Source organism: Haliaeetus albicilla, chromosome 5 (assembly GCF_947461875.1).
Source record: "Haliaeetus albicilla chromosome 5, bHalAlb1.1, whole genome shotgun sequence".
Lineage (NCBI taxonomy): Eukaryota > Metazoa > Chordata > Aves > Accipitriformes > Accipitridae > Haliaeetus > Haliaeetus albicilla.
Window position 1 is genome coordinate 36902645 of NC_091487.1, and position 9443 is coordinate 36912087.

Consider the following 9443-nt stretch of genomic DNA (forward strand, 5'->3'; position numbering starts at 1 on the left):
AATGGAGAATGATAACACCTCACCCCCCTCCTCCTCCTGGAAGGAACACGAGTCTTTATGCATATCGCTGGTCTCTCAGCTTTAACCTTTCCAAGATTTACGCACTCCATCCACTCCTATGCAGTGCTGTGGGGCTGACAGCACATCTGGGTGTATTAACTGTACGCTTTGCGGTTTTTACAGATGCTTAGGGTTTGTTCTCAATGTTTGGAAACGCTGCACTCAAAGCCCTGAGACTTCCCCCATGGAGCTGACCAGACTGAAGACGATGAACTGCCACACAAACTCGAGACTGGGTTTTTTTTTTCTAGCCTCTTCTGTGCTTGGAGTAAAGGGCACAGCTAGATATTGCTGAACCCCAGTAAAACATGCCTCCACAATGGCTCCCAAAGCACATTTGGGAAGAACGTATGAGTAGCAGAAATCCTTTTCTGTCCCCCTCCATAGGTATGTCAACTGCTTTGCCAAGTACATCTAGGGATCCTGCCCTCGGCTCTGCTCACGGGTGATTATATCACAGCATGCTTCTGTTCTTTGCTGCGTGGTTAAGAAGTTTGCTTTCCTCCTGCCTTTCTTGCACTGGAGAAAAGCATCTGGCAGAAATAGATGGCCAAAGGTGCATGCATTGCTTCTGCCATTGATGAAAAGGAGTTGCAACAGAAGTTTCATGTTATAGCTTAAGGAATTGGGTTCCCACCAGGAACAGCATAAGACAAAAGTTAAGGAGCTTTTATTATCATTTGTCTTAAGCAGGGCTGATGGAGGCATAAAAGTAATAACAATAATAATAATAATAATGTGCTAATGAAATTTACTGAAGATGAGATGCCTCATCAACAGGATGAGTAGAATATCAGGAAAAAATCTGATGACTTCAGAAATTCACAGCGCAAAAGGTCATACACCTAGGCAGCAGGAATTCCTGCTGTAAAGACAGGGACACAGCATTTGGAAGAAACAGTGGTGAAAAAAGACCAAAATGTAGTCATCCATTACACGGTAACTCAGCCACCAGTGTGACACAGCCATGGAAGAGGTAAATGCAGTCACAGGATGTATTAAACAAGATACTTGAGCTGATTAGAAAAGCATTACCACCATTGTGTAAGGCAGTACCAAAACATCATCCAAAACAACATATACAGTGCTTGTCACCCATATTTACAAAAAAAGATAGACCAGAACAACTGATGATCAGGGAAATGAAGAGTCTGTCTTAGAAGACCGTAAAAGAAACTGATTTATATAGCAACAAAACAACAAGAATGGATGAGCAAGGACAGGATCTTTTAAATATGTCAGAGGAGAAAACAACAGGGAGAGAGAAGTAATTATTTAAACTAAAGCATAACCTTAACACAAGAACAAGATGGTATAAAATAATGACTAGAGGAACAAGCTTATATAAAAAATTTCCATTAAATTTAACAAGGGGAAAATAGAGAGCAAGCTTAGGATGGAGCTTCACAAATTATTAACAATGTTTTATGATGTGGAAGGCCCCGTCAGACCCTTTTCTCATGCAAAGTCCTGGCATGGACTTTATAGATGCATATGCATTGAGAACAGCATGGGTGTTTACTCATAGGGTGATTTAATTTTTAATGATCAGGACAAGACACTGTGAGGTACTGGGGATGAGAACTGAAACCTGTCATATCTCAGTCCCTGGTTGAAATCCAGATCAGGCTGAGTGTGGCTGAAGGAGATTTAGTGCTTTATCACCCGACTGTTGGTTGGTAGCTTCTTTGGAAAATGAGCTGCCGGGCAACTCCTAACAGGCAGTTTTCTGTGTCATGAAATCACCACTGCCAAAAGCGGTGACGGTGGCAAGTTTTTGCAGGTGATCTTTCTAGAAATGCCAAGGATTGCCTGGACAGGGAGAGCAAACAAGCCAGTAGCTGGGTGCGACATAGTGGAGGGTAGTGGGTAGAAGTCATACAGCCATCAGCTGGTGTCACTTGCCCTGGGTACAGAGAATTACCTAGGTCCCTATGACTGCCAGCAAAGCACTTCTTCATTTGGCTTCCCCACTGAAAACACAGACCAAGATGAGACTGCACGGCAGTGCCCTCTTACTGTCTCATGGTTGGTGGTGTCTGCCATGATCTGCCTGTGGGGCACATGCATTTACACACACTTCCCATTCTGGGGCACTGATTTATGAGAGCATGAACTATGTGCTGGCAAGGCAGCCACAGGGTGCTGGGCGGGGATGCCCCTCTCTTGCATCTCCCCAGAGCACACCACCACCACCACCACGTAGTCCTCCCATGGTGCGGGCTGGGGCGGGAGGAGAGGAGGCCTGGTAAAGGCTGAGCTAGTCACAAACACACCGGAGTTTCCTTCAGTTCTAAGATCCAAGACTGGCTTTTGCCAAGACAAGTGCTGGCACATCCCACAGCAAAAGGGAGGGGGAGCACAAGGGAGATGAGGGAGCAGGGTGGAGAGGGAGATGAAGAGACACAACCAATTATCTTTTTTTCTACTACGCTGGTCCTGTGAGATAGGGGGAATTTATAATGCACGTACATACTCCAGGTTTTTCAAAGGCTGTCTTCAGCTGTATATCATATTTCCAGGGGTCAAATGTTTATGCATTTTGTCTACAAGCGTAAAAATGTGTATTTTTAACAGGGAGTGACTGATCACATGAGTGAGCCAGAGTGCAATACGTTAAAACAAAGGCAAGACGCTTCACTTCTGCTGTGAGGTTAGCTAAATGGTGTAGGCTTTGTGCCCCATCGTGACCAGAACTGCTTTATCAGTCAGACTGCAACACCTTGACTGCATTGCGTTCTTACTTCCAAATAAAACCAAACCACCTTGAACACCACCTGATGAGACTTGTTTATTAGGTTTATACCGGTTTTGAGAATTCTTACATCTTTTGATATGTGAACACTTTCCCTGACTCAATCTGCCCACATCACTTGTTCAACTCGCAAGACGCTGCAGTTGAAAGCAGCACACCACGCATCCATACAACATGTGTAAATGATGCTGTAGCCATACTGGTGAACTCTGTCTGGAAGGGCACTCTGCACAGAAGGTTTTGAACACAACTGAACTTACTGGCTATCTATAAAAAGCGATGTAGGTTTTCTAAATAAGTTTTGAAGGATTAATGTAGTCAGGTCTTTAATGTTGAGAGGGAGAGGGGAAATTGGAAAATTACTGCATGGGCAGCTCTTTACTTACTTTTTGAAAATGAGAAATCCCAAGCATCGTTCGGATGCACACCACTATGAGGCTATCACTACAAGCCACTGAACACAGGGTATTATCCAAACAGGTTTTTATCCAGTTACTTTTCAGGAGTCACCTCACCATTCCTACATAGGGTGAAGGAACGATCGCTGCTTCAAAACACAGACATGGCTTATGACTCATCTTTATTGAGCAAATTTTAGGGAACAAGGTGGGATTTCTTCTGCTAAAGCCAGAAGCCTTATTAACAGCCTACGGGGAAAATTAACAAACATTTCTCACAGAGTAAACTAACTGCTTCTCACTGGTCCTGCTTTAGTCACTGCCTCTGAGGTATACAAAGCCAATTATGTTATTGTTTATTAACAGCCTGCCTCAGAGCTGATGGGGGGGATGCTTCCCATGGGATGACGAGCCCTGCAGCCCTTCAGGTTGCATGGCTCAAGCATGTAGCAGACCCAACAAGCCTCACAGCATTGCCCATGCTGGCTCAGCTCTGTCTCCTCCTGGCCCCCAAGTTGCCTAGTGCTAGGCGCTTGTTTTCCATGCTCAGCCAGTTCAAGCTCTCTCCACTCAGAACTGCAATACCTGGGGTCTTTTCGTAGCTGCCCTTAAAATAGACTCACATAGTCTGTCCCAGCTTGGCCTCGAGTATCCTTCTGGGTAACCTACTGCATGCTACACAAACACAGGAACTTGCCAAATTACCAATTCAGCAAAGAGTAGGCTGAGGTGTGGGCTGTTAGATACAGAGGATTTGCAAGAGCTGACAACATGCTTGGCACAGCACAAGGCACTAAGGAAGACAAAGCCCAACCTCAGTGTGAAACCATACCCAACTCCCATGTGTGTTTGTACAAGGCAGGCAGCTCTTGAGGACGGTGTCATGCTTTCATGTGTGTTTATACAGTGCCTAGCACAACAGAGTTCTAATCCAAACCGGAGCTCTTAAGTATCACAGTAATGCAAATTAAATAACACTAATAATATGCTTCCCTTCTGTGCTTAGCAGGTCGGGCACGAGGGGAGGACCCTTGTTGTCCTTGTTGGGAAGGACCGGGGCTTCACACCAAGCTGAGATGGATCTTCAGGCTAACCTCAGTTAGCAAGTTACTGCCCATCAGCTGAGCTGCACTGCCTGACCTGCAATCACGTCTCCTCTTGAGAGGTGAAACATGTTAGTTTATACCCAAGAGAAAAGTTAATGTCATTTATCTTGTATTTACCCCAGCTAAAAGCATGTGTTTGTACAATTACCAGGGTTCAGCTAACACTGGTATTTTAGCAAGCCACAGCAACTTGGCTGTGTCAGAGTCTATAGGGCCTTTTTTTAGAAAACAGATAAAATGGAATTGGTAGAAAAAAAGCTTTCTGCAGACATTTGTTGAAAGTGTTTTCCCCAGTACTTTATAAAATAGTCAGTGCGAGTTGCTGTCACAAAATGTAATGAAAATTTTAGAACTTCTAGCAAAATATTTTACTCCAAAAGAAAATATGTTTCTGTCATTTCAGTCTATTCTTTAATCCAACATTATTAGTTGGCCCATTTCCCACAAGCAGAGTGCTGTACAGAAGGTAATCCTACAGACTTAAAACTTGTAACAGAGTTCACCTCCTGCCATGAGACTGTGTTATAGTGAATGAAAGCTAAGGATCTGTACGTGAGTGTGCATTTCACCTCTTCTAGTTGCAGGAGGCAGGGAAGAATTATTAAAATAATTAAACATGCACATCTACACCATTAATTGATAACAAAATTTAACAGAAATTTGACAATATTTGACCACTCACTGAACTTAGCTGACAGTAGAAAACCACCTTCACAAATAATATCACTGTCAGAAAAACATAATTATATACATTATCCCCAAGTAATATAGAAAATAATAGGTATAAAACAAATGTGTGGCATTCAGATAATTGCATCCAACAGATGTCTTCAGTTAGCTGCTCATATAAGGGGGATATCATTTGAGAAGAAGAGACTCCAGACACTACAGAAGATCAGCATTGTGCCTTTCAGCACTGCAGTTTTAAATAGAGAGGTTTAAGAAGGGAAGCAAGATTGTAATTTTGCTTATCAGTAACAGCTTTTTTGAAGGTAAATATTGAGAAAGATGAGCAATACTAGGGTAAGATCAGAAGTATGTCTTTTGGTAGGACATTTGTTGATAAGTTCTGTAGGTAAATGCACTGAGTTAATGGTCTCTTTCATACTGTAACAGTATCCTCAGCGGGATTTGCTTCCTCGGCTGCTCTCGGTCCCCTCCCCCAGCACTGTGAAATGAGAAATGCAGTGTTTTTAATGACTGGAGCAGGAGGGATCTTGTTATTGTGGCTGCATCACCCCTCCAGGACACAGTTCAGTAGAAGTTTGTCATGTGGCTGAGCAGAAACTATGAATGCAGGTTTTATGAAGTTCATTCCCCAAATACAAAGGAACAGGGGGGGAAAAAACCCCACCGCATTCATGGCTACAGGCTGTGAGCGTACACAGTTCACAGCCTGAACTCTACATTGATCACTGTCAAGCTCCTGGGCTGCAATGCACCTGCAAGCTCTCCCCCGCTCCCCGAGCAGCAAGCCTTTACCTGCACTCCCACCTCCAGTCACAGCATCTCCCCCCTCGCACCTCTCCTTTCGTACCCCTCTTCTTTTCTAGCTGGGGGCATTCAGGGCTCTAGTGTCCCTCTGCTACCTAGCTGGGATCTGGGGAGAACTAAATCACCCCTCTGCTTAGAGGCAAGCGGGTATTCACCAGTTAATACCCCCGCACACTTGTTTCTTCAGAGCCTTGCTACCCGCTGCCTCCCTTACCTTGGGTATTGCTTCATTTCCTGTTTGCTTCCAGCAGCCGCCTCCTTTGCTTTAACTCTGTGCCATTACGCAGGCTAATATCAAACAGGTGGGAGAGGTAAACATTAAAAAAAACCAACAACATGTCCTTCCTCTCCGCAATGGGCACGATGATATTGTCAGGAAATGGGTAACAGCTGCAGGTGCTAGAAATTAGCTACATGTATAGGAACGTCTGGAGTTTGGGTGTTGAAAACACATAGGCAGATAATATTTACTGTGAATAGGTTACTTTAAATGGGTAAGCACTAATACAAAGTCTCCTTGAGAAAACACCCTGTGCACACTCCTGCTGTAACAGCAGCCATCTTGCACTGAGCGAGCCCCCCCATATGAGGGTCTGGGGGCAGCCGGGCTGGCTCCCCAGCAACGGCACAGCTCAGCCCCCCAGCGCACATCACCCCAGGGCTGACACCTGGAACGGGAACCTCCACACCACCACCTCCCTGGCCGCGACCCTACTCTGATCTCTCCCCAGTGCGCTTCTCGCTGCGAGATTTTGGGGCTTGGCTGCAGGAGGGAGGTGGCAGTACTGGGGAAAAGCAAATGCCCTCCTGCAGGGCAGGTCCATACGCAAGTCTACACGTATCTACATCTGCATGTACCCACGTCTGCACGCGCCGGTCCAATCTGACCGTTTGAGGTTCGTGAATTCATCAAATGCTGGGCTTTACAGGTTAGGCGGTTGGTTTAACAATTTTGCTACATAAGCTGGATCACTTATTTTGTTGGCATCTGTGTGATAATAACTGAAGGCACTCTCTTCCCTAGGAGGAAGGCAAGCAGGGCATGGCGATCTCAGAAGTTGCTCCCTTGGCTTTACTTGTTTGCTCAAGTCCCGGAAACCATAGCCCAGAGCCCATTTCACCAGCCTTCTTTTGGAAATCAGTATCATTGTCAGGTGTCAATAACTCACTGCATTTACTGCTCTCAGCTGCTCAGGGGGACACAGCAGAGACTGAGCCGGGTAAGGTTACTGTGTGATAACAGCAATTCTTAAGTCAAAGGGTATAATGAGGCTCTCCCTAGATGGTGACAAGCCTTGCATTTCCTATAGAAATGGGTGATTGTGCCTGTGTCTGTCTGTGCCTGCTGTGTTGCGGACTCTCCCCCTCTTCTCCTCTGCAGGTCTGGCTTCCCAGTCCCAGCCCCAGCCCAGCAGTGGTGGAGCTGAGCGGCTGTGGGCACTTGATGCTGATTAAATTCTGCTGACTGAGGAAGATGTCAAATTCTACCCAAAGCAGAGAGCCGCCAAGGAAAAGCTGCTTTTCTTTGCTTTTGACAGCTGGAGCCATGAATTTAAGCAGAGGTCTCACCTTCAGGCAAGTCAACAGCTGGGCAGGGAGCAGCCTTTCTTAAAGAGAGAGTGAGCCATATTTTCTGGAGTTCAGTGTTGCCAGAAGGTGAACGAGTTGAAGTGCAAGAGAACATTTATGTAAAAACCCAGGTGCAGCTGGGTTTTTTGTTGTCGTATTTTTTTTTCTTTTACTACAGAAGGACCAAGTAACAAACAAGAAAGAGGAAATGAAAACACAGTCTTAATTCCCACCCTTGGTGTTTCTCGTCTTCCATTTCCCCTGCAGTACGTACAAGGAGGAGACACAGCCCACTTCTGTATGGGAAGTTCCCAAAGTCCTTTCCTTAAGGAGACCATGTACCACGTCACATCTACTTTTATATTTGTGTGCTGGCCATGCTTCAGGAATAAGTGGCTCTGTTGACCAGTAATGGGGTCTGTAAGACCTTTCCCTGTTTTTACACCTGTCTGTGCAAAGAGCCATCCAAAGCTCTTACTACTGAGGAACTGCTCACTCGCCTTCGCGATGTGACCCCTGCGGGCTCAGTTCAGTGGGCAGTGGATGGGAGCTCCCATAACAAAATATCACTGCCATAACTAAATGCCCATCGCTGCAGTTATTACTGGCAGTATCACCTAAAGACTGAGGACTGAATGGTACCAAAATAGAATTAGGCTTCACACCCACACTATACTTGCTGGGTCCAAAAGAGGAACTTTGTCGCTGTAGGACCAGGCTTTGTGATACTGAATTTTCAGCCCCATGGAGCAGAAGGCAGGACCCTGAGGCGGTTCAAACCTCCTAGGAGGCAGGGACAGACACAGCTCTGATCTATGTGCAAAGGGAAATATGTAGTGCACAGTCACATGGCCACTGTCACATCACATAATTCATGTACGTGGTATCTTAGCAGGTGCAACTGGCCAAAAGTGTGAAATGCAGTGAGGTCTCGCTATTGCCCTTTCCTACCCCTCCTCCCCGCAAAAAGAATTAGACATGAGTTGGACCAGAAGGAAAGTGCATAACTGTTTGCACTCAGGTGGTAAGGGACATCCTGGGCTCCACATGCTGATCTCAGGGATGTTTAGGTACTTCATGCAATAGCTGCTTAGTGCAAAATGCAGAAGCAATCCTGAGGCAGGACAAGGAAGCCAAGGTGCTGGCTAGCGAGTGCCCTTGCCAGTAGGCATCATAGCCATAACCACTCTTCTTCTCTCTGACATAGTGAATCCAATTTTCTTTCCCTTCCCTGCTAGAAGACCTGCAAGAGGAGAAATATCCTGCCCCAGTCTCTCCCCTGATCATCATAACATTTTCTAGGGAGGTGGGAAATGTGAATTTCAAGCCCTTTGGAAGGGAATTATGTCCATCTCCCCAGTACCTTAGAAATATAAAATGAGAGCAGGAGAGCACTCCCCTTGGTTAGGATGGAGGAAGCCCTAATGAACTTAACCATGTTTAAGACTTTTTGGCATCTAATGTGTATCCTGGGAAGACTGTCGCAAGTGCCAAGCTCTTGTGTGAGAATACAGGATCATCATCATTGTCACTGTTGCTTTGAGGGAGAAAAAAAAAAAACCAGCAGGCATCATCATCCAGCCCAACAGGGAAAAGGAGGGAAGGGCAGAGAGAAGAAATGTTTTGTGATTGGATCTCCACTGACTTTCAATGTGGGGTAGAAGTTGCACTTCTCTGACCTATGAACACTGAGGTATTAGTAAGCATGTGTAGATACAGAACTTTAAGAGTGCTTAAATAGGACTTTTTTACGTTAAGAGTTGAAGCACCTATTGAAAGTAGGTATTTGTAGAGTTAAGCAGTAGCTGAAGTTATCAAAGATAAAATTTGGGGTATAGGAACCAAAACTCCATCCAGGCCCCAACCTTAATACAGGCAGGCCTTCTTTGGATTTAGCCTCATCCATTCAAGCAATTTTTCCTAAATTTTTTCATCTTTACTTTAGCTCCACCCATGGTAGGAAAAGTGGAAGCTCTTGAAGGTAAGTGATTGTGAATGTGTTGTCTTATTTGTCAAACGGAAAAGAAGGCTAACATAAAAAAAAATTTCATAACTATTTTG

The 9443-nt window shown here is 45.1% G+C and overlaps 1 non-coding gene across 1 annotated transcript; it reads left to right on the forward strand.

Moving 5' to 3' along the window:
- The first annotated feature begins 8747 nt into the window (after positions 1-8747).
- Positions 8748-8834, forward strand: LOC138685558 (U6atac minor spliceosomal RNA). The gene has a single exon (XR_011324858.1). It is a non-coding gene; the product is annotated as a U6atac minor spliceosomal RNA (small nuclear RNA).
- The last annotated feature ends 609 nt before the right edge of the window (positions 8835-9443 follow it).